At 40.1% G+C, this 26,034-nt stretch overlaps 1 protein-coding gene across 7 annotated transcripts in view; it reads right to left on the bottom strand.

Moving 5' to 3' along the window:
* Nucleotides 1-26,034, bottom strand: part of HPCAL1 (hippocalcin like 1) — a 192,228-nt gene that overhangs the window by 87,892 nt on the left and 78,302 nt on the right. For 6 of the 7 annotated variants that reach the window (XM_020992667.2, XM_020992670.2, XM_020992672.2 and 3 more), the window contains one exon: nucleotides 6,077-6,221. The exons of the other annotated variant lie outside the window; for it this stretch is intronic. The gene's annotated coding sequence lies outside the window, so the exon portion shown is untranslated. The remainder of the gene's footprint in view (nucleotides 1-6,076; nucleotides 6,222-26,034) is intronic. 7 annotated transcript variants of the gene reach the window in all.

Below are 26,034 nucleotides of genomic sequence, written 5' to 3'. Positions count from 1 at the left end.
TACTTGTGAGTTTTGTGGAAATGGTTTCCTGCCAATCAGTAAATCAAGAAACAAGCACTTATTAAGTGCCTACATATGAAACATTCCTCGAACTGAGCTAGGCCCTCAAGAATGAGACAAAAAGAAAACAATGTAGGCTCCTTGAAGGTCGGTACTATAAAATAAAATAACACATAGAGAAAAATAAAATACCTCTTCATGGCTCACTTGCCCAACTCATACCAATAGTAGGTTGGGTCTCTAGAGGGGTGGCTGATGGTACTCCCTGAGTTCTCAGGGGTAACCCTGTGGGTGATTATCCTTTTAAATGCTAGCTCATGAGCTCCTACTGTTGCAGTCCAGACGTGCTGGGAACCCCAAAATGCAAGGGTACAGGGTGGGGGTCTGCCTCAAAAGAATTTGACCACTTAAGCCTTCTTTCAGATCAAGAAGTGAGTTTATTATGACATTGGTTGGGTGGGTTGAGTGTGCCAGACTCCTAGTGAGTCTGCTCAATTTAATGGGAGCAAGATTAATATTTTATACAGAAAGATTGTGGGAAGATCTGGATGGGATTAAGGAGTGGCAAGTAGCCCGGGGTGAGCCAGGTGCAGACAACTGAGGGACAAAAGTGGCCAGAGAACCATAGCGAAAGGGCAGTTAACAGGATTATTGACTGGAATGGGTGGGGTGGCTCAGGCTAAACCAGAGATCTGGATTCAGGGGAATCTGAACAGTGGTTAGATTATAAGAATCTAAGCACCTTAATGGAGACAAGATGGACCTTATATACAGAAAGGCTGTGGGAGGGATCTAGGAGTGGCCAAGTAGTTTGGGGTGACTGGAGGAGGGGTCTAAGGAAGATCTGAATGGAAGTGGCCAGTAAGCTGGGGTGAACAGAACTCCTGGGATCTGGCCAAGGGAGAATGTAGCCTAGCTAGGATTAAGTGTGGGAAATAGCTAGAAGTCATAGGGAGGTACAATGGAGGTAAGGGTAACAGAGATTGGGCATAGCCACAGCGAAAGGCCAGTGGATAGGTATAGCCTTAGGGGAATGCCAGAGATTTGGCCATTTGGGAAAGTCTAGGGTTTTTCTTTTTGGGGGTCCAGATCCCAACCCTATCAGAATTGAGCACAGACTGCTGTTTTGACCTGAATGTGTAATCATTCCATATCTCAAATTACCAAAATTAAATCAGAAACATCTTCAGTTTGGTTTGAGGAAGAGAATTTCAGTGCAATCAAATTTCTTAGAGGGAGGTAACCTATTTGGCCAAATCATTACTTAAGTATCCTCCCAAGTCTTTTGTTATAATTGGGGTAAAAGTCAGCCTGGCCAAGGGTGGAAAACTTCTACCAGCAAAAGTATTATTACTTCCCAATAGCATCAGATCCTCCTACAGGAATTGGAATCAGAGTGGAAGCTTGGGGAAGTAACAAGATCAGATAATCCTATAGGTCAAATGTAAATGATTCTAATAACGGCTCTTGCTTTCTTTCTTTGTTTTCCCCCATTCTGACATCACTTTGAATTCTCCCTACATTTGGGCCCTACATATTGAACTCACTTGTCAGACTTGATGCTTGTCAGATTTTGTCTTCCAGAGTACAGGCCATTCACCTACAGTTGGTAGCAAACATTGGGTACCAGCCCATGTACCCCCATTGTCCCCAGGATGCAGCCTGTGCTCGGTTCCAGTCAACCTCCCCTCTAGGACCCCCTTGAGGCAGGAACAGCTCTATGGCCCTTACAAGCAAGAAGCACTTTCAGAAGCTGAGACCTTTGCCCCTTACCCCAAAAGATTTTGGGTCCCATTTATTTGAGGAGGGAATGACAGAGTATGGGATCTGGACCTCTTCCTCTGAACTTTCCCACAAATTTCAGCAGCTCAGCCTCTGAACTCAGATCCTTAGGGTTCACCTGAAGCATCTTGGTCATCCTAGTATAATCTTTTCAACTGTCTTTTCATTCAACTCTCCATTCTCTGTTACCTGTGGACCACCCCAGGCTATTTGCCACTCCTTAATCCCATCCAAATCTTCCCACTTTCCCTATAAAAATATCCATTTTATCCTCATCAAGTGCCTAGACTTACTAATAAACTAATAAACTCTCTACTTGGGCTGAAAAAGAAGGTTTAAGTGGTCAAATTCTTTTGAGGCAGACCCTTTCCCTGTACACTTGCATTTTGGGGTTCCTAGCAATCCTAGACTCCAACACTACCAGTTTACTTCCCCTTAATCAGTAGGTATAAGTTAGCAAAGGTATTTATTCCAATGGCATAGCAAGGGGAAGCTAGGTGAAGCAGCAGATAGAGCACCAAGCCTGGAGTCAGAGAGAGAGAGATCTAAATTCAAATTTAGCCTCAGACACTTACTAGCTGTGTGACCCTGGGCAAGTCACTTCACTCTGTTTGCCTCAGTTTCCTCATCTGTAAAATGAGCTGGAGAAGGAAATGGCAAACCACTCCAGTATCTCTGCCAAGAAAACCCCAAATGGGGTCATGAAGAGTTGGACACAATTGCAATGACTGAACAATAACAAAAAATAGCAAGAACAGTAGTTACAACGCATTTCCCCCAACACTAGGGGCACATTCTCCTGTAAATAAATAAGAGAATTCAAGATGGGAAAGAGTAGGCATAAACTGGTAGTGAGGCATCATCAGTGCACCTTGGATTGTCCATTCCCTGTTCTCTCTCTGGAGGGTCCTCATCAAGTTTGCTACAAGTTGCTTTGCTATTAAGCTGACATGACTCTTTGTAGGACACCCAGTATCTCTGCTCAATCAGAAGCCCAGCTTCTTTCTAGAGTGCAGTTTCTTCCAGAAGGACCAATTATGCAGAGTGGCTGGGCTGGGCTGAGCAGGTCACTTATAGTGGTGGGTTTCAACTGCCTCAATTCTAAGAAACCAGAGCCTACAAGTGGGAAGTAACAGACTTAAATGACAGTATATTAGGAATAGAGCCAGGATTAGAATCCAGAGCTCCTGACTCCATCTTAAGATGCTAGAGCCAGAAAATGCCTTTGTCTATTTAGTCCAACTCCCTCTTTTTACAGATGAGGGAGCTGAGCCAAAGGGACTTGTCTAGTTGCCTTTCCACTACCTCACACTGTCTCGGAGGCATTTAAACTGACCTTTGAAGGAAACAAGGGATATGAAGTCAAGGGGAGGAGAGAATATATTGCAGACCTGGGGGACAGACAGGCTATGCAAAGGCTTGGAGATGAAAATGGAATGTATGACTCATCTCTATTTCTAACCTAAGATCCAACATAATTTTTTCTCTTAAAGTGAGATCTGAAGAAGTTGAGGAACAGAAGCTGAAATTGAGGCAAAAATGAGATACTCTCTGAGTTTTCATTTCTTGATCTGTAATGTGAGGACAATAATATTTGCATTATTTACCCTCATAGTGGTGTTGTATGGAAACTGTTTTTATAAAACTGGAAGTGCTATTAAAAATTGAAGCTTTTATTATTATTTTTCCTGAGCAGAAAAAATGGAGGTTGGCCATTGGTCAGTGAAAGGGACAGGAGAAAATTAAGAATAAAAATAGACAGAAGGTCCTTGGGGTTTCATTTCAATGTCATTGATCCAAGGAGAAGCTCAGACACTCTTGCAACAATGTAGTAATGTAGTACTCCTACCCTGATTAAGAAACTAGGTAGAGTAACTAGATTTCTCCCTGCCTCTGGGGCCTAACACAATATCTTCTGGATGATAATAGACTAAGTACGTGCCTAGGCATGGAGATAAGGGTTATATAAATAGAGAAGTAGAAAGTTGTTTTTTCCAAAATGTTTTGGAGCTTATTTGAAGGAGTAGATAGGCTTCAAGGACATTCAGAGGGCAGCTTAGGTTAGTTACTGGTTTTCTTTTGCATTTTTAAAAAATTAAAAGTAGTTGGGCCTCTTAAAGGGTTGCAAGAACTCCTCAGGCTAGATTTGCTGGTTGTCAACAAAAACTGGTAATTCACAACCCTACTCAATTTCTACTTTGCCACAAAAATCAAAATATGAGAATTCTAAGTTCTAATTTGGTTAATACCAAATTATAGATACTAGAGCCTTTGCCAAGTAAGTAAAGCCCCAACTTCTTATGTGGGCATCTAGGGCCCTTTACAATCTTATTTGACTCTGCCTTTTTAAGTCTTTTCTCTCACAACATAAGCAGTGTGATACAGTGGACACAGAGCCAGGAGGACCTAGATTCAAGTCCTTCTTCTGGAATATACAAACTGTGACTTGACCCTGGGCAAGTCACTTAACTTCTCAGGAATTTCCAGGCGGTAGCAATGAGGAGGAAGAGAATTCCATGAATGGGGCACAGCCAGTGAAATTGCTCAGTCAGGAGATCTCGGTCAAGGAAAGGGAAGGAGGCCAATGTTATTGGACTGAAGAATATGTGTGGGGTGTAAGGTGTAAGAAGAATGGGAAGAAAGTGGGGGCAGATTATGAAGGGTTTTGAATGTCAAGCAAAGGATTTTATATTTGATCCTGGAGGTGACAGAGAGCTACTGGAGTTGATTGAGAAGGGAAGTGACATGGCCAGATCTACACTGTAGGAAGATCACTTTGATAGCTGAATACAAGTTGGACTGGAAGAGGGGGAGACTTGTGGCAGGCAGACCAACCAGAAGGCTATTTCAATAGTTCAGATATGAGGTGTGAGGCCTGTACCAGGGTGATGGCAGTGTCAGAGGAGAGAAGGTGGCACATTTTACCATTATTTTTTCTGAGCAGAAAAATAGAGGTTGGCCATTGGTCAATGGAAGGGGCAGAAGAAAGTTAGGAATGAAAATAGACAGGTAAAATCAACAGGCTTTGGCAACATATATGATGTGGGGAGTGAGAGGGAGTCTAGAATGACAACCAGGTTGTGAGTGGAGACTCTCCTAGGAAACTGGGAGGATGATAATGCCTTCGACAGTAATAGTGAAGTTTAGAAGGGGTAAGATTTAGAAAAGGTGGGAAAAATAATGAGTTCCATTTTGGACATGAGTTTAAGATGTCTATAGGACATCTACTTTGAGATGTCCAATAGACAGCTGGAGACTAGTGGAGAAGTTAGCACTGGATAAGCAGATTTGAGAATCTTCAGCATAGAAATGACAATTGAATCTGTGGGAGCTGATGAGATGACAAAGGGAAACAGTATAGAGGGAGAAGGATAAAAGGGCCTACTCAGTTGAGAGTACAAAGTTCTTTGGGCTGAGGTTAACTCGGAAGAAATCATTAGCCCAACAATAAAATGAAGGCTAAATTCACATCTTCTGAGTGAGCCACTTGAGACTTCAATTAGTCCAACACTTTTTTGAGTCAACAAGCCTAGTTTATTATATGCTTTATGATATGCCCAGCATTATGCTAAAGGCTTTAAAAGCTATAAAAAGGACAGAAGGTATAGTCCTCTAGCCACAGATAAATGTTATCTATCAGGAAGCAACCTTATTAGGGAATCAAAATTTGCATACATTAAACAATCAGGGAACAAGATGATATATAATTAAGTACTAAATTTTGTGGTTCGGTAAATGAATGCTAGAGGAGTACATAAAAGGGAGGGATCAGTTAAGTCTAGAGTAGTGAAGGAAGGTTTTTTATGGAAGAGGTTAAATTTAAGTGTATGTTGCAAAATAGGCAGGAATTGGTCTTGGTGGAGTGGTGAGGGACAGGTCATAAAATCGTAGAATGTAGGGGCTCTAATAGGTTTTACACTTCACCTAGTTTAACCCCTTCCCTTATAGATCAGGAAAATGAGGCCCAGAGAGAAGAAATGTCTTCTCCAGGAAAGATGAAACCTGATTAGTTGACCCTCCTTTTATTTCCCCATCATTCCTTTTTGAGGCTATTGGTTATTTACCTGGTTGAAATGACAGATGTGCAAGACTATACAGAACGTGTACTTTGGCATACTCATAGCCACATTAAGATATTGTGGGCAAAGTGTTGACCTCAGTTATTATAAGACATGAGTATGAGTCCAACCTACAACACTTAACTAGCTTATTAACTGTGTGTAAGTCATTTCCCCACTCGGAGCCTCAGTTTCCATAACTACAAAATGGAGTCAATAATACTTGAATTACTTACCTCATGGGACAGTTTCGAGAAAAGTACTTTGTAGTTGGTTCTACAGTTGTAAAGCAATGATGATGATAGTGATGAGGAAGATGATAATGATATGATGACTCCTTCAGTCCAATGGAATGAGGTAGTTGCCCAGCATGCACAATTTCTAAAAGCCAAGAATAGGATATAGAAAATCAAGCCAAATGCATTTTAGGCCTTTAAAAGATTCGACTACATACCTCCTTATCAGCAGGAAGGATGTGGGTTCCCAAGCCCAAGAGGAGCTAAGCCTTAGAGAGAGGCTTCATCTTCACCTGCCTTGTAAATGCCATTCTAGCTCTAAAAAAGAGCTCTGGAGTGGGAACAGCACGGTTGGGGCACATGATAATGGCAGGGCCACAATGCTTCCAGATTAGCACCACATTGACAATTTGAGACTCTGCTTGCAAGTGGTACCAAAGACTCAGGCCAGCACCTGCAATCACCACTAAGTCATTAGCCTCCTTCAGCTGATGATGGAGCTCGTGGAAAATCACAAGATTACAGAGTTCCTAGCAGAGACACTGACTTAAAAAAACTCAGCCACTTGTGATAAGAATCTTGAAAGATAAAAATCAATTAAGTCTTTCCTTTTTTATGAGTATTTTTTTTAAATTTAGAATCCAATTCCCAAAATACCATTTAGAAATGCTGGTGATAAGAGGTAACTACTTTTTAAGTTTTATAAAACTTTCTGTATGAGGTCACAAGAGGAAAAAGCTTAGAAATGTTATCAAAAATCTACAAATAAAAATTGTTCATTGAGCTTCTGCTATGTTCAAGACCCTTTGATTAGGTACAGAAGGTTATGCAAATCGTGGCTCTTGCTCTCAGGGAGCTTGTCTAGGAAGAATGGACAAGGGTAGGAAGGTAGTTTGGGAGAGTGGAGAGTTCTTGAGATTGCAATCAAAGGACCTCAGTCTAGTTCCACCATGTGAGCACCTGGAGAGCTAGGTCTGTCTTTTGCCTTTCTTTCTATCTCTAGCACTTAGCACAGTGCTTCATACATAGTAGGTGCTTAACAAATTTTAATCAACTAACTGACCACAGTTTCCTTATCTGTAAAGTTAGCATAACCACCATACCTACCCTATCAGGTAATTTAAAAAAGAACAATTTATAAATGTAAAAACATTTTAAAAGAAGAATTAAAAAAAGATAGAAAACACACATATATACATAAATGTAAACGTGTATACCCACATATGTAAATACATGCATGTAAATCAGTATTACTACTATGGAGGACAGTGAGGAATACCACAAATGCAGTGGTATTCCTTTGGGGAATCTTTTCCCCTTTCCTTTCCCAACTGGATACTGTCCCTTCCCGTTCCCAGCCACTCAAGTGGAAACTCAGAGCTGCTATTCTAGTTCAACCCCCAGCTCACTCTCCCCTTCCCAACAGTTATGTTCCACGCCCTTTCATCCTGTCTTCCCTTGAGGGACAGACATGGCCACTTACACCAGTTGTATAAGCATGCAGCTACCAACTAGAAACATTCCAATAAAATGGAGACACCATTTTGCTGGTGCACCCCAAGGCCCACTGAATCCAATCATCTGCTCTGTCACTATACCTTCCAGCCCACCCAATCTCTATCCTCCAGACCCCCAGGCACTCTCATATGACTTTCCAAAGGACCCCAAGCACTCTTGAGCTTTGGCATTCTTCCCATTGCAGCACTATAAGCTCCAATGACTTCTCCATTCACCAAACAGATGAACTCTCCTTCATAAATTACCACTCCTAATTAGAATGCAAGCTCCTTGAAAGCAGAAACTGTCTTGCTTCTCTGTTTCTAGCCCCCATACTTAGTATGGTGCAGAATTAAACACTGATCAATGTTCATTCATTTGTAGAGACATTGCCCACATAATTCAACCATCATTTTGCAAATACATTTTTAGTCCAACCTCACTATAAAGTGATTCTAGAGAGAGGAAGGGAACATATTTCACCTTGTTGGAAACTGTCCTCACCTTCTCTTGCACTGACTCACCTAAGGGAACCAATTAAGGACACTGGGCTTGCTGTTGCTACATGTACAAATGCCACAGAAATGCTACAAACAAGACATAATGCAGAAGTCCAGAGAATGTAGAGACCAGTGTGGCCTGGGGAGGTGAAAGAAGTATTCACAGCATTTAATGAATGTTAATTGGGTAGAAAGGAAGTCATGGTGAAGTGGAAAGAGTGCTAAATGGATAATCAGAAAACCTGGGGTTCAAACCTAGGTTATGAGTCCTATAACATCTGTAAAATGACATGGTTAAGACTAGATGGTCTCTCTGTCCTTTAGTGCTCTGATATTCTATGGCTTCCTTGACAACTTTGTTTGGGAGGTATGGATCCATGGATAGGACATCTTTGAAGGGAATCATCTGAAATGGGGGACAGAATTGGAGGGGGGATGTAAATTGATACCACTAGTAATTCTCATAAAACACTGTGTTCTGTCTGTTCTAAAAACCAGATAAACATCTGGCTTCAGGTAGCAATTACTTCAGAGGCTAAAGTTATTCTTAAGTCCCAATTTGAAAATAACATTTAAAAAACTAGAAAATATGCTAAAAAAATTTCACATATTCTGAAGAATTCCCTTCAACAACCTCCAATAGAGCTCTATTGCTAAATCTATCCTTTGAGGTAGTGCCTTTGGAAGTTATGCTAGATCTATTAGGATTCAATTCTATTTAACTCAATAACTACTTATTAAATGTACACTATGGGTAAGGCCTAGAGCTAAGTTAAATATTCACAAACACAATCCCAATTGCTTTTCAAGCATCCTGTAAGCTAATGTGGCTTGGGCAGAAGTGGCCCTTCCTTTGGGAACAGGAGAAATAATGAGCGCACCTCTGCAAAGGATGAACCCATAGTGGCAGGTGTGTGCCAGAGAACTACTTATAGTCCTCACAGGCACATCTATGCAGGTCTTGGGTACCATGTATAAATATCTATACATAGGATATAAGAGTTATTTTGATTAATTTCAACTTTTATTCCACACCTATTGTGCTCAGCACCAAGGATATTCCAAAGTGAAAGCTCACCAATAGATTATGTCTGCTTTTCCAGGACCAATCTAGTGAATTATAAAGAAGGTCATCACCAGTAGGCTTGCCCTTTGGCAATGAATTCATCAGCCATGACAACCCATGAAACAAATCCTCAGTGCTTAAAAAAAAAGGTGTGGGGGGATCATAGGGTACTAAGAATCACAGAACTTTCAGATTGTCTATAAATGAACTTGGCTGTTGGTGCTGTAAATATAAGATATTTGTAATGGGTATATAACTGGAGGAAAAGAACCGTATCAATCTCAACACTATCCCTGGAATCAAAACCAGAAGAAAAAAAGGAGTCTGGAGCTAATGGAAAGGATGGTGCAATGAGAAACATCATTTCATAGCATATCTGTTCATCTTTCAGTACTCATGAGAAATATTTGCAAAACGACCCCTGCTCAGGCACATGTGTGTGTATACACACAAATATACATACACACATGTATATATACATATGTATGTATCTACACACACACATTTAAAGTCATAGTTCCTGCTGCCAAGAAATTTACAATCTAACATGTATGGAGGGAGAGGAGAGAAATGACATGTACATATAAGGGAAATGAAGCCCAGAGTGATTTGCCCAAGGTCCCAGAGTTACAGTGGCAGAGCTCAAACTAGAACCTAGGTCTCTGGTCCTTTTATTCAGTCCTCTGCCCATTAAAATACACTTCTCCACAGCCACTATTGAGGTTAATAAACATTAGGTTGAATAAATTATTTTCTCCACAAGCTACACTGTGGTGGTATCTTTCAATGTGAGAGAAGCAGCTGGTCTACTCATGAGGCTGAGATCACCACAATTTCTTCCCCCCTTTTTCAAGAGGAAGAGTGATTAACCAAAGCTCAGGCTAAGTCAACATGATGCCTAAACATCTGTATAAAAAGTAAAAAATTCAGTCCATCATCCAGTTGTTTCCAAGTACCTGAATATGTAGTGGTATGTGGATAAGACACTTCAACGGACTGAATTTTTCACTTTTCACCTTGATAGGCCACACAGATGTAACCTTGGCTGTCTTAAAAGTTGGTGGATTATCCACTCTTGGAGGTCTTCAAGGAGAGGCTGGATAACCACTTAACAGGGGGTGTTGTGTTGTAAAAGGGATTCTAGTTTAGGTGTGGGCTGAATTTGAATTCAGGAGTTTTTTTACTTTGTTTTTTTTCATGGACCCCTTTGGCAGTCTAATGAAGCCTACAGACGTTGCTCAGAATAATTTTAAATGCATAAAATAATAATTATTTTAAATGCATAAAACATATAGAATTACAAAGGAAGCCAATTATGTTAATATATATGATAAATATAAAAATATATTTTTTAAAAACCAGTCCCTAGTCCCTAGTTAAATGCTCCCGAATTAGATGGTTTCTGGGATCCCTTCAGCTCTGATATCGTATGATTATATAGCTTGCCCAGCTCTTTTACCATCAACTTGATAACCAGCCATTTAGACTCACCTACCAATTATAGACTCATAAACAGAAACCATCTGGCCACACACAAAAAAAAATTTTTTTAAATCATGAGAATTTAAGAAAAAAAGATACTACATTATCCTCAAGCACCCACAGGCAAATGCTGTACATAGAGCTAAAGAATGAAGACTCCATAATCAGGATCCATATCTTGTGACCTATTGAAGGGGACTCAGGTGGACATTCACATCTACAACCTACTATGTAGCTCATAAGGTATGGAGGACTTGACTATGAGGATACAAACTCATGAAATCTTCACACTGTAAATTAGTTAGGGTTCTGGGGTTCACAATGGAACATGAGAGTTGCTTGAGAGAGAGAAATTTTAAAAAGAGAAAAGAGGGAATATGACATACCAGGAAAGCATAGTGACTAGTTGGAATCAAGGGGCCTGGAACCCAGGCCCAAACTCTATACTGACCAGGGTTAGTAATCCCCATACTATCTACCTCTAACTTGCACCATTCTTTAAATCCCCTGTTAGAAAAATCTGAAACAAAAATCTACTACAATGAGTGAGTGATGGAAAGTCTTTATTATGCTTCTCTTGCAAGAAGCAGGCACAACGCACTTTAGTAGCACATGGGCACTGGTTCAGTGGCAGAATCAACTTTTCAACCATTAGGAAGATCCATATTCCACCCATCAGGGCTACGATTGGTCTGGTTCATCTGAGTTACACCCTTTCTGGACAGCCCATTGCATGTTTATCCATGTTCTGTTAACTCCACCCACTTCATGGGTCCCATGTTCAAAAATGTTGGCTATCTCCACCCTTGGAGTGTGTCAGTTCATATTCAATAAGCTTATTAAGCAAGCGCAGTGGAGAAAAGCCTTTGTCCTGTTGAAGCCCTGTCCTTGAACCTGGCTGGTTACAATTGGTTTAGCCTCTAGGGCTCTTTCTTAAGGAACTAGTTGTTTACAGAAAAGTTTGGAGAGTACTTTCTGATTGGTTGAGGGACTTGGAATTTCTTATCCTGCTGTGGAAGCCTAACCACCAAAAATCTTTCTTACATCCCCTACACATAAATGACATAGTGCCTAGCATGCAGTGAGTTCTTGTTGACTGAAAGTACTTTGTAAATCATACAGTATATATAATATGTTAATGTGGATTATGATTATTATTAGAACTATTCATTTCTATTTAGACAACTCTGTAAGAAGAGGTGGGTTTTTTGGGTAGTGTTTAAATAAAAAGAAGGGACTACTTGGGGTAAGCATGGTACACTGGACATAGCACTAACTCTGGAGGGTTTAAATATTACCTTTGATTCTCACTGCCTGTGGAACCTTGGACAAGTCACTTAACCTCCGTGGGGTTCAGACTCTTCATTTATAAAATGAGGGGATTGGATTAAATGGCCTCTGAGATCTCTTCCAGATCTAAATCTACAGCCCTTTGATCCCAGCCATAAAAAGAAGATTACTGTGGCTCTCTACAACCTGATGCCCTCCCTCCCTTTCTGCTTTATGTTACATTGCTTTCCTCCAGGTAATCTACAATCCAACCAAAATAGACTATTCTGTCTCCCCAAATACTGCCTGCATTTCCCTGGCCCTGCCTTTGTTTACACTGATTCCTATTCATGGAATGTCTTCCTTCCCCCCTTTCACCTGAATTTCTACCCATTATTAAAGCCTGACTCAAAGGAGGAAGGCTCCTCCCTGAAACCTTTCCTGTACCCCAAACAGGCAACTACTTTGCTTTTCAGACTTCACATAGTACTTTATTGCATTGGATTTCTCTAAAGTATTTACCATGTAAGACTATATATTGTCATTATTTGTTTTGTAATTTATTCCCCTCCTCTTTTTTTTTTTTGGTTAGGCAAAGGGGTTAAGCGACTTGTTCAGGGTCACACAGCTAGTAAGTGTTATGTGTCTGAGGTCATATTTGAACTCAGGTCCTCCTGACTCCAGGGCCTGTGCTCTATCTACTGCTCCACCCAGCTACCCCTAATTTATTCCCTTTTTGCCATTAGGGCAAATAACCTTTTAAATAAATTTTATGTCTCCCCTCCAGAGCCTAGTACAGTGCTGTGCACACAATAATGGCTTAATACCTGGCTATTGGGCTTGAACGTGTTGAAAACTTGAGGAGAAAAGAAAGGTCTATCAAGAAAAGAGAGGCAGGATCAGAGCTTAAGTAAGGAAAAGGAGGGAGTAGATTTTCCTTTGAATAATTCTAGTGCCCTGCTCTCCATGGAGATGGCCCCTCCATTTTATCTGATTTATAGGAAGACACTAAGTTAAATGCATTCCCCAAGACACAAGGAAGAGCTTTTTCCTGCCCGCAGTTATCTGACTGGACTCTTCTTCAGCCATACACACATCTTGCTGGTGATTTATCTTCCATGAAATCACATTCCATGCCATTCTATACTCTTTACCTTTCAACTCTGGAGTCTGCTTTCCCTCACTGCACATAGCTGGCTGGCCAGGCTCAGTAATGGCTCACCAAGCCCCATGTCAAACCCATGTTTACATACTAGGAAAAGAATGAAAAAGCTCTTTCCCTCTTGGAGTTTTCCTGCTTGACCTGAAGGCCATTGCTTCTAGTTCCAGATGGAAGGACTAAGTAAAGCTTTGAAGCCCAAATCAAGGACACAAGGGGAGACAGTCTGGGGGCCAATCCATGACACAATTAGAAATAGAAACTCATGGATTTCCCAGATTTATGATGACCATATGACCTGGTTTCCCAGGAAAGGCCTTATTTTGTGAAGTGGAAAAAAATGTACTATAAATATCTATAAATACATGTTAAGTACAAATATATACACTAAAAGTATACCAAAAAGTAGTATAATATAGCCTTAGAAGAGAAATATTCTTTGACTGACTATAGGGTCTAAACCCAGCACTTAGCATAGAGCCTGGCACATAGTAGGCACTTAATACATGGTGACTGATTGATTTTTATTTCAAGATATATAGCCTGTAACTCCAATGTCCAGTGCTCCACTTTCATTTAATTTCATTTCAGCAAATGTTTATTTTGTACCTACTATGCCTTAGGAAGGTATGAAAGACAGTTAAGATATGATTTTGTCCTCATGGGGTTTATAATTTAAATTTAAATATGTTTAATTTATAATTTGAACATAGTAAGTACATGGCAGAGGTAAAAAACAAAACAAAACAAAACCAAGCATTACATAAGGTCTGAGACAAAGGCTACTATGAGCTGGCAAATAAGTTAAGGTTCATTGAGTGGGATCTGACTAGATCTTCAAAGAACAAATAGCAATTCAACATATGAAGAGGGGAAGGAAAGGCAAGCATAGGGAGCAGCTTGAGCAAAGAAGTATTATATAGTCCATTTAGAGAACAGAGAGGATCCTGTTTTGCCTGGAGTGTAGTACATACGGAGTGAAGTAATATGTGACGTTGCCTGGAGTGTGGTGTATATGGAGTGCAGTAATATGGGATGACGCCAATAGGCCAGGTAGACCTAGATTATAGAGGGTCTTGAATCATAGGCCATGGAATTTAAATATGACTCAGCAGGCTTGAGAAGAAATGAAAGTGTTTGAGCAGAGGAATCACAGCCTCTTTGGAGATATCCTCAGGAGTCCTTTCTGACAACTGCACTGACAGATAGTCATCAAGCTTCTGCTAAAGGATGTTCAGTGGCAGGGATCTCCCACTCTCCCAAGTCAACTCATTTCACTTTGGAGCAACTTGATTTGTTAACAAGTTTTCTCCCTCTCTGTAAGGCAACCTATTGCTTTCTAGCTTAGATCTCTTGGGCCAACCAGAACAAATCTGTTCAACTCAACAATTTAAAAGAATGTTCCACTTGAAGCCAGCTAGCATGACCCACCTAAACCTTCTCTGGGTTAAACTTTCCCAGTTCTTTCCAACAACCTTTATATTGGTAATCAATCAATAAAAACTTATTAAGTGGCTGCTCTGTGCCAGGCACTGTGCTAAGCTCTGGGGATACAAAAAGAGTCAAAGGACAGTCTCCTCCAGAAGTTTACAATCTAATGGGGGAGACAAAATGCACACAAATATATACAAAGCAAGATATATACAGGATAAATAGGAAATAATCAACAGAGGAAAGGCACTAGAATTAAGAGGGGGTGGGGAAGTGCCCCTGTAGAAAAGGCAGAAGAATCACAGGAACATAGATTTAGAGCTGAAAGAGACCGAAGAGGCCATCTGGCAAAAATCTCTCATCTTAAAGACAAGAAAACCAAATCCAGAAAGATGAAGTGATTTGCCCAAGATGACACTAGAATTAATCATAGAGGCAGGATAGCACAGTTTCTAGTAATCTTACTATCCCTTTTCTCCCTTCTCTGGATACACTTCAGCTTGTAAAGGTCCTCAAAATGTGGTGCCTAGAGACACAATGTATAAGAGCATTCTAGAAATAGATTCATCAGAGCCCCTACCTCATTCTGAATGCTACATTGCTATTAAAACAGCTTAAGAGTACATTAGCTTTTGGGAAGGGCTGTCATGTCTGACATGTTGACTCATATGGAATATGAGTCTCATAAATGCCTCATTTTTTTTCACATATTTATTGACATACCTTTACCATCTTGGATTTATACATTGATTTTTTGAGCCAAAGTATAAGACTTTACATTTATACATTTAGTTTTATCTAATTAGAGTCATCCTAAAATCTTTTGGATCCTGTTGTCCAAGATGTTAGTTATCCAAGTCACTGATAAAAACATTGAATATCATAATGTCTGGGCCTAGGACTGATCTTCTGGGTTCTCTACTAGAGACCTTTGTAGACATTGGAATTTATTCTAGCGGCACTATTCACAAAGCATGAAAAAAGACATATCTTGTTTTAATAGCACTAAAGTCTCCAAAGTTAGCAAAGTACTTTCTCAGAGTAACTATGATCAGTTTTATTCAGTGTCATGTAAATTTTAGTAGATCAAATAAATGAGACCATTCTGGGCCTATCACTTAAAAAAACAAAGAATACCAAACTCTCTATCTTTAAAGTTTAAACGGCTCTGTTTCAAGAAAGAGGAAGAATTCAGACAAAATATAGGTTACATTGCAAAACAGTTTTAAAGAGCTTCCAGAATTAATTTGGCATGGCTTTGTAGAAAAATAAATAGATATAGAGGCAGAGGACTTGACTCAAATCCAGGTTCTGCTCTTTGCAACCTTGATGACTTTAGGCAAGTCCTTGGCCTCAGTTTCCTAATGTGTAAAATGAGGAGTTGGAATGGACAGCCTCCAGAGTCCCTTACAAGTTAAAATCCTATGAACTAGCATAATTTGTGCTGAGAACTTACTTGAGGTTTTAAGGAGTCTGTTCCCCAGATGACTGGAGAAGAGATAGCATGACTCACTTTTCCTCACAAGTCACTGGTATTACCTTTCTTTCTGGGAGGCAGAGTTAGTAAAATATCTTCCACCAACCTCAATGTCATCACCAAGAGCCTCTAGCACAAGACATGAGGTCTGACATGTTCTAACAGAAAAGCTCTACTGTTGTCCATCCTAAAGACCTGGCAAGGTAGGAAGAACATTGTCAAGTGAAGCTACAAAAATACACCCAAGTAGACATACCAGGGCTGTGAACAACAAGTCACACTTCAACCCCGACCATGGCTACTAAATCAGGACTTCCCATCACAGCAGTCCCCAATGCTAAAGGAAGCTCTCTTCAAGTAGATAATTCAACTATACACATGGAACTGTGCAAGGCACTGGAGATGTAAAGCAAAAATAGAACTATATAATAGTCCCTGACCTCGAGGAGGCTTACATTCCTCTTAGGGTAGGATTCTTAACCTGGGCTCCACAATTTTTTTTAATGTTCTGATAACTGTATTTCAACATAATTGCCTTCTTTTGTAAATCCTACATATTTTATTTTATGCATTTAAAATTATTCTGATAAGAGGTCCGTAGCCCTTCACTAGACTATCAGAGGAGTCAACAAAACACATAAGAATCCCTGAACCATGAGATAAAACTTATATAATAGATCATGAATATAAGATAATTCAAGGAGGGACAGAGCCCTAACAATTGAGGAAATTAGGAAAGGATTCCCAAGGTAATGGCACCTCAACCGGACCCTGAGGAAAGTAAGGATTCTTAGAGGCAAAGATGAAGAGGAAGGAAATTCCAAGTACGAGAGACACACAATGTGAAGGCATGGAGATCAAGGTCTTATGAAATAGGAGCTGAAAAGTAGGTGGGAGCCAGGCTGTGGTAGACTTTCAATGCTAGGCAAAGGAATTAGAATTTCATTCTAGAGGCAATAGGAAGCCACAAGATTCCTGAGCAAGGGAGTGCCATAGACCTCTATTTTGGGAATATTAATTCACGTGTATGGATGATGAATTGGAGTGAGGAGAGGCTAGAAACAGGGAGACCAGTTAGAAGGCCATCTAGGTAAGAGGCATTAAGAGCCTACTCGAAGATGGTGGCTTTGTGAGTAGAGAAAAGAGAGAGGTTGTGGAGGTAGATGTAATCAGAGTTGGCAAATTAATGGATGTGGGGAATAAGGCAAAAGAAAGACCTAAAGATGACTCAGGCTGTGAACCTAAGTGGCTAGAAGGATGGTGGTGCCCATTCAACAGAACAAAAATGGAATTTTGGAGTAGTGCAGAAGAAGATAATTAGATCCATTTTGTACATACTGAGTTTGACATACTTATGGGATATTCAGGATGAGACTTCTAGCAAGCAGTTGGTGCTATACAACTGGAATTCGTGAATTATGCTGGCCTGGATGGGAGAGTCTTCTTCATAGTGATAATAAATGAACCCTTGGGAGCTAATGAGATCACTAAGAGAAACAGTATATTGAAAAAAGAGAAGTGGGCTTAGGACAGAAGCTTAAGGGACTAATGGATTTAGGGGCAGAACATGAATGATGATCCAGTGAAGGCGGCAGAAGAACTAAAAGAGGGTAGTGTCATAAAGTCAAGGAATGAGAGAATATCTAGGAGAAGGGATGGTTCACAGCGTTAAAGTTTCCAAGAGGCAAAGAAGGATGAGTACTGAGTAAAGATCAGATTTAGCAATTAAGAGATCACTGGCAACCTCAGAGAGAACAGTTTCAGTCAAGTAATGGGGTCAGAAGTCAGACTGCTAAGGGATGGGAAATGAGTAGGAGGTGAGGAAGTAGAATCAGTACAGTGCCGATGACTTTTTTTTTTGTAATTTGGCTGTGAATGGAAAGAAAGCAATAGGATGACAGCTTGAAGGGGTGGTGGGGTCAAATGAAGGTTTTGTTTTGTTTTAAAGATCAGGAAAAGGGGGGAGGGAAGAATTAGGTCTGTTTGAAGGCAGCAGAGAATGAAGCAGGTAGAAGAGAGCAAGAGGGAATGTCTGAGGGAGCAAACTTACAGTGTCTGGAGAGGATGGGTTGGAGAGCACAAATAAATAGCAGTATTGGCCTCAGCAAAGAGAAGAGGCAGATCAGAGACTGGAGCAAAAGAGGAAAGAATGGGGGATAAGATCCCAGTGTTCAGTGATGACTTCTCTCATCACTTTCTAATTGTGCAATGAGCACCTTTGTTCTCTGTTGAACCTAGTAACACTTACACCACCTACCTTATCCAATAATCAATTATTTAGTAACAACACACAAACACACACACACTCAGAGCCAAAAGTCTTAGTGTAGTTTTAAACTACTAGAGCTTATAAAATTGTAGGCACACAGTTGGGCTATATGTTTTTTCTTTCGTTTTTTCCCCTCATTTATTTTAGGGTTCTGCCATTTAATCAAATAAACTCTCCTATCCCCCACACCATAGGCACCCCCTCCCTTTTTCCTCCCTACTCCTTTTCCCTGTTTCTCCAGCCGCAGGATAAAAGTCAACCCTTAGTCATTGAATGGGTGTGGCCTCAGCTAAACTGAGACCTAGGAAAAGACCTTAATTCAGAAAGGCCAAGGACACACCAACTGCATCCTGAGAAAGTCCTCTTGACCTCTGTCTGGCCACTGGACTTGATGACTGGAGGAGAAAGTGAGGCTGAGACTTTTCAAAGCCCTGTACCACTCATATCCAATTCAACTGGAAGTCAAGACATCACCCTCATGATTTCATGGGTCCTCTTTAAAAACAAAGGACAAACAATAACAACAAATATGAGCTGATGATGCCTTTACTTAAAGTTTGTGGGTCCATGCACAAAAATATTCATAGCAGCTCTTTTTGTGGTGGCAAAGAATTGGAAATTGAGAGGATGCCCATCAATTGGGGAATGGCTGAGCAAGTTGTGGTATATGAATGTAATGGAATACTGTTGTGCTATAAGAAATGATGAACAGGCTGACTTCAGAAAAACCTGGGAAGACTTATGTGGTCTGATGCTGAGTGAAGTGAGCAGAACCAAGAGGACTTTGTATACAATAGCAGCCCCTTTCTGCAATGACTAAGAATGTTAAACTGAACCCTTCTCAGCATTATGAGGATCTAAGACATCTCCAGAGGACTCGGGATGGAAAATGCTGTCCACATCCAAAGAAAGAACTATGGAAGTCGAATCACCCTCACTTATTTTTACCTTAAGTTGAGTTTTGTTTCATCTTTCTGATGGTTCCTCCTATTGGTTTTAATTTTTACTTACAACTTCACTAATGTGAAAATATGTTTAATGGGTATGTAAATGTAAAGCCTATGTCAGATTGTGCACCGTCTTGGGGAGGGTGGGGGGGGGGAGAAAAAGGGAGAAAAAAATTTTCAACTCAAAAGCATATGGAAAAAAAAATTAAAAAAAATAATAAAGTTTGTGGGTCTACTACTTATCATTCCTTATTATGGAATATTAATGAGTTAGGAAGAAAACAAATGCCTTTTCATTTTAAAAATATGACAAAAGCACCTGATCACATATGTCAGGGCAAGGGCTGCAGCCACAGGCACTATTGGTGGGTGCATACAAGTGCATCAAATTCTAGAATCCTAGAAACTTATGAGTCAGAAGAGACCTCAGTGACCACCTAGGCCAACACACATTCCCTAAAATATCTATAGCAAAACAACTTCAATAAGGGGTCATCTAGCCATTGCTTAATGACTCTTCCTGAGGAAGCCTATTCCACATATGGACAGCTCACATTGTTAGGACACTTTTTCATGAAATCAAGCCTCAGTTTGCCTCTTTGCAATTTCCACTATCACTCCTACTTCTGTCCTCTAGTACCAGGCAGAGCAAGATGAATACATCTTCCATGTGAGAGTATCTGAGGTATTTGAAGACAGCTATCATATCCCCTCCAGAATCTCTTTTCCAGGAAAAAAAACCATGCCCATTTACTTCAGCCACCCTCATGTTACATAAACTCCAGGTCCTTTACCATTCTGATGAAAACTTTTGGAAATTGTCCAGCTCATAGACGCCCCTCCTAAACTATGATACTTAGAACTGAACTCCTGATGTGCTAGGAGCAGCTAGAAGTAGTTCATTGAATATTGAGTCTGGCAGATCTATGTCCAAATCCTCCTTCAAACACTATCTGTATGACCTGGGCAAGTCACTTAACATCAGTCTGCCTCAGTTTCCCCATCTGAAAAATGAGGATATTAATAGCATCTACCCCTCAGGGTCAGTGTGAGGACAAAATGAGATAATATTTGTAAAACACCCTGCAAACCTCAAAGTACTGTATAAACATGATGATGATGATGATGTGGTCTGACCAGGGCAGAATACAGTAGGACTATCACCTCTTATTCCTGGAAGCTACAATATATCTTACTTGATGCCACTCCAGACCTCATTAACTTTTTTCAGCTGCCATATCATACTCATATTGATGAATACTGAGCTTGCATTCCACCAAAATCCCCAAGTTTTTTTCACATAAATTGTTGTTTAGCCAAACCTCCCCCATCTTGTACTTGTGAAATCTATTTTTGAACCCCATTAAAAGACTATTTACATTTATCCATTTATATTCAAATAAAATACTTTTCAACACAATAATCAGACAAGGCAGTAAATCTGAGAACCTTGTGTAGACACACTTTCATCAGCATGTGAACATGGAGGAGGGTGAGCAGGTTCACATATAGGAAACTCTGTGATATTTTTAATAATCCTAAATATCTTTTTTGGCACAAGAGCTCATTTTGTCCAATACCAAAACTCTGTGCTAATGCTATATGGCTCTGAATTATGACTCCAGATCAGTCTTAAAATGAGAAGCAAAACAACTTGTGTATTTTCTGAGCTCATGTAATCAATCTTTAAGATTATTCTGCTTGTCTCCTCTAAATAGTTCTTCTGTCACCTTAAAGTCCAAGAAATTTCTCGGAATTATTAAAAAGTACTAGGATTTTGCTGACCACACAATTTTAGCACTTACACTTGAATGTGTTTTTTTTTCTGCAGATGTCTTGCTTTCTCTACCTAAGTTACAATTTCCTTCAGGAGAGGGACCTTATCCAATACATCTTTTGTGGTGTCTCCATAACCGTTATCACAAGGGTGAGCACAGAGAAGGTTCTGACTGACCACAAATGAAAAGTATATCAGTGCTGTGGTCAACCAGCTCTTGGATCTAGATCAGGGGTTCTTCATCTTTATTTATTCATTTTTTTTGGCCATCCTCTGGCAACCTAGACTTTTTTTTTTCTGCCATGGATTCCTCTGGCAATCTAATGAAGACTAGGAACTCCATCTCAGAAAAATGTTTTAAATGCATAAAATAAAATTCTTAGGACTACAAAAGAAACCAGTTATATTAAATAGTTTTTAAAACATTGAAAAAAAAAGTTCATGGGCTTTAGGTTAAGAACTCCTGAATTCTAGATGAAGTATAAAGCAAATTGCAGTCAAAGATTAATCATGATTCTTTTGAAAGTATTTCACCCATGCATTTGCCAAATATACAATAATATGACATAGGAGAGCTATTTAAAATAGCAGCCAGGGGTAGAACACGAGCTTTGGGCTGGGCTCTCATCCATTATATTACTATTTTGCTTGAACATGTAGGCAAGTCTTTTCTCCTTTCTGTGCCATAGTCTCCTCATCTATGAAATAAAGTGACCGAACCACATGACTTTTAAAATCCCTTCTTTCAGGTCTGATAGCCTATGACTTGGTGAAAACATCCTTCAAGTACCTAAAACACAATTTGCTGAGCTACTCAAAAACACCACTTCAGTGAGGCTATCCACATCTGGACACGGTTTAGTGGAAATACTGGATTTGGTGTCAAAGGATCTGGGTTTGAAGCTTGGCTCTCTTATTTGCTATCTGTGTGACCTTGGACAAATCACTTAATCTCCTCAGGTCTCAGTTTCCTCATCTGTAAAAGGAAGGATTTGGCCTCGATGCTCTTAGGCTCTGAATCATGACTTGAAATCAAAGTTTTGAAGGATTCTGAGGTCCCTTCCAGTCCTAGATTCTATGATTTTTTGAGACCTTCCTAGCTCTAAACGTATTATCCTATGGACAGTAACAAAGAGTTATGGCCTTCTTCTTGATATTTTCCATGTGAGCTGATTTGAAGCTTTATTTGGGATAAGTAAGCCTGATTTACATCTGGGAGACAAGCAAAAATGTGGCCTCTGGATGACTGTGTCATGTAACACAGTGCAGAGATGGGAAAATGTCTCGCTTTTCTTTTTCCCAGCTTACTGTTCCAACTTTCATGATTGTACCTCATAGCATTAGAATTTATCAAAATTACCTGTTTTTCAAAAGCCATGGGATGATTTTTAAGATTATTGTAAGGAAAAAAGGAGACCTAAATTAAACCTTAATTTCACTGTACTTTCCAAATTTGAATTTAACCACCCCCAGTTACTATGCATAGAGCACTGTGCTAGGGGAACTAGGAAGCTTAGATAATAGTCCCTAGCCTCATAGAGTTTACAGTCTAGTGCCTTTCCCCCTCCCAAAAAAAAGTTACCTTATGTTTATTTTGTTTACATTTTGTGAATACTATGTGTAGGGAATTTGGACAAGACCTCTTCCTATCAATTTTCTCCCACCCCAACTCAGTTAATGTAATCACAGAAAGTAATGGGCAGGTAATAGAGACACTGAGATTATGGTTTTAAATGAAGAATAAAGAAAGATTTGTGCTCATTGTTATTCTTTTTTTGAAATATGAAGGAGTTCAAAGACTCTAATGAAGCCTGATGGAATTAGAAGGGTTTCTTGGAACTAACTGGTTGGTCTTTAAAAAGTTTGCTTGCCAGTTCTGGAGACACAGCCCAATCAAGAGACTTTAATGGAAGGTGATATAGGCAACAGTCTACTAGAGGAATTAGAGCTATGGAAAAAGAACCTAGTTTCTGAGAAGGGGTCACTCTTTACTTTTCCTTAGTAAAGGCGTCTCTAAGGAGTGGAACCTCTGAGAAGAAAAGAGAATCAACTATGGAGTCAAGAAAGAATTAAACTTGGCTGTTGGGAGCTGGGCTATAGAGAAAAGCAGGTCCAGGAAGCCCTGCTGATCAACCTTCCCAGCAATGACACCAATCCGAGCAGTGCCAGGTCACTATGAGGAGAAAAAGGACATCAGGGTCCTTTAGTATTGGAGGCATAAATTGTCTGGGTCACATGTGTTCCCTATGTGCTTGCTCCTATGTGCATCACTTCCAATATTATACATTCACTCTTTCCATTGATGCTGTATTTATAAGGAAATGCATCATTGCTTTGTAGAGGCACTGCTCTGTAGCTACTGTTATCACGATGCAATTTAATAATGTATTTTGAGTTAGTTGTGTCTACCAGCTAACTACTAAAGATAAATGTATTGGTGGAGACTCATGAGTTTTAGAAGCATAGAGTCACAGAGTACTTTTTAGTAGCCAACCCCCTGGAGACCTAATCTTCACTCAAGTGACAAATTGGGGAAACAGGGAGAGGAAGGGAATGTCTCCATGTCTCCAATGCATGTACATATTGCCTCTCTCCAAACAGAATGCAAGCTGTTTGAGGACAGGGACTGTTTCATTTTTGTCTTTGTATCTCCAGAACTTAGCATGGTGGCTGGCACATAGTGAAGGTTTAATGAATGCGTGTTGATATATTAAAGGCAAAAGAGCTGATTTTCCCAGGAAGGTTTGTTGTTATCTCATCCCTGTCCCAATAAACCAGGGTTTAGTGGCTAAAGCTTATGCAGATTTGTTTTTTAATGAAAAATGTTATTCTTTCTGTTTTTAAATCCCTATTGCTGTTTGGTTAACATTATGAAAAAAAAAGAGGGGACTGGACAAGTCTGACCTCTGAAGTCCCTTCCTGCTTCTCAAATTCTATAATTTCTTACAATTTCTTTTCCTCTTTTTCTGTTTTTTTTTTAAAGTCCTCTGAAAGGCAAAAAACAAAACCAAAACAACAATGTAAAAACTACCGACAAACACAAGTAACCGAGAAAATAGCCTGAGATCCAAAACCACACACTTGGAACTTACCAGCTAGTTCAGCTGAAATAACTCAGAAAATTGTTTTAAAGATGGCACAGAGACATGTTGGTAGATGAGGAGGGGTTAGAAGTTATAACCTGCAGATGGTTCACTGGAGGAAAGTCACTTAATATTCGTAAAGATTTGGCCCACTTTGCCCTGAGCAGTGTGAGAAAATAGTAAAATAATATTTACCACCAAGTCCTTCTAGGTTCACAATAAGTAGCAATAAATGATAGAAAGCTTTACTTAAGTCAAAGCACTTGTGACCAAGTTACTTAGGAAATTATGACACTCTCTAGTCCTAAGGATCCTTATTTATTTATAAGTACTGAGCAGAAAGGTACTAGGACAACTCCATACTTTGGCTCCCTTACTGGCTAAGCCTGTGATGAGAAAGTGGTTAAAAAGCAAACCTAAAAGGAAAACTGAAGAGACTCTGGAAGTACCAACAAGCAACTTGTCTTTTCCTGAAAAAGCCGAGTGTCTATGTAGCCAGAATGAGTGTGTGCGTGTCCTGCACATTCACAGAGACAGAAATAAGTAATTGCCCTTTCCACAAAACAAATGATTCAGAGTGAACAATGGCTGGCCAGGAATTTCACAGAAGCACAGAATGTCAGGGCTGGAAGGGGCCTGAGGACACAGAATGTCACAGCTGGGAGGGACCTTAAAACATAAAATGTCAAAGGGAGGAGGGGCCTTAGAAAATAGCATCAGAGCTCTGAGGGACCACAGAGCACAGAATATAAGAGCTGGAAGGGACCTTGGAGATCATCTAATCTAACTCTTATTTTACAGATGAGGAAACTGAGGCCTAGAAATGGGAACAAACACACTAAGAAAGTGACAAAGCCAGGACTAGTACCCAGATTTCCTGAAACCTAGGCCTGTTCTCCTTTCTTTACACCACAGCTCTAGTCCTCACTTTATTTTGTTTAAATGCCTTCACGGTTATAGCAGTGCTAACAACAAGGGGAAAAAGAAAGGGAAAATATGACGTGTTGCATGCAAATGAGAAGTCACCATCTCTTGGGTTGCTGTTTTTGTTGTTTAGTCACACCTGACTGACTCTTCATGACCTCATTTGGGGTTTTCTTGGCAAAGATCCTGGAGTGGTTTGTCATTTTCTTCTCCAGCTCATTTTACAGAAGAGGAAACTGAGGCAGACAGAGGTTAAGTGACTTGCCTGGGGTCACATAGCTACAAAGTGTCTGAGGTTGGATTTGGACACACACAAAGATGAGTCTTCCTGACTCTAGGACCACTGCTCTATCCACTGACCCATGTAGCTGCCCATACCATCTCTTTTGGGCTTGCCTAAAATGACTAGACTAGTCACTTTGATCAGGAAGGGAAGAAGAACAATGAATCATGGGACCTCTGTCTGTGTCCTCAGTTTCCACTGCTATTAAAAAAGGTCAATTGGTTCAACTCATCCCAATAACTAAGCAGAAATCAAAGGGCCTGAGATCGGTCCCCTCCGCTGAAAGACTGTGGCAGGAATTACTTTGATGATGCCAACTTTCTAATTCCAATCGATGCTTTCTGAAGGCCTTGTAGGATTTAGAGAGGAGAGGAAAGAGGCCTTAGGGATCATCTAGTCCACTCCCCCTGGTTTTTCAGATGAGGAAACTGAGGCTCAGAGAGAAGTGAATGGCTCAGAGTCAGACAAATGATAAACAACAGAGACAAAATCTGAAGCCAGGTCCTCCAAACTGAGCGTTCCTTTCTACTATCTCATGCTACGTTTCCAACAGATCTTATTCAGAGACCTCAAGCTGATTTCTCACCAAGTCACCGGTGCATGGAGATACTTGGAATGAATACTAGTATTGTGCTGTCATCTTAAGCTCTGGGTTAGATTCTGTTGCATGCAAAAACAGGCTCAGATGAAGGAAATGAGGAAGTGTGTCCTGAATAGAATGAAGTCTAAAGTAGAAAAGGCAGTAGTCTAGTAGAGTGAACACAAGATTTAGAATCAGAAAGACCCAAATTCCA

The sequence above is a fragment of the Phascolarctos cinereus genome, unplaced genomic scaffold (assembly GCF_003287225.1).
Source record: "Phascolarctos cinereus isolate Bilbo 61053 unplaced genomic scaffold, phaCin_HiC Scaffold_2;HRSCAF=192, whole genome shotgun sequence".
Classification (NCBI taxonomy): domain Eukaryota; kingdom Metazoa; phylum Chordata; class Mammalia; order Diprotodontia; family Phascolarctidae; genus Phascolarctos; species Phascolarctos cinereus.
Note: the sequence above shows the minus strand (reverse complement) of the source record. Positions and strands in the feature narration are given on the sequence as shown.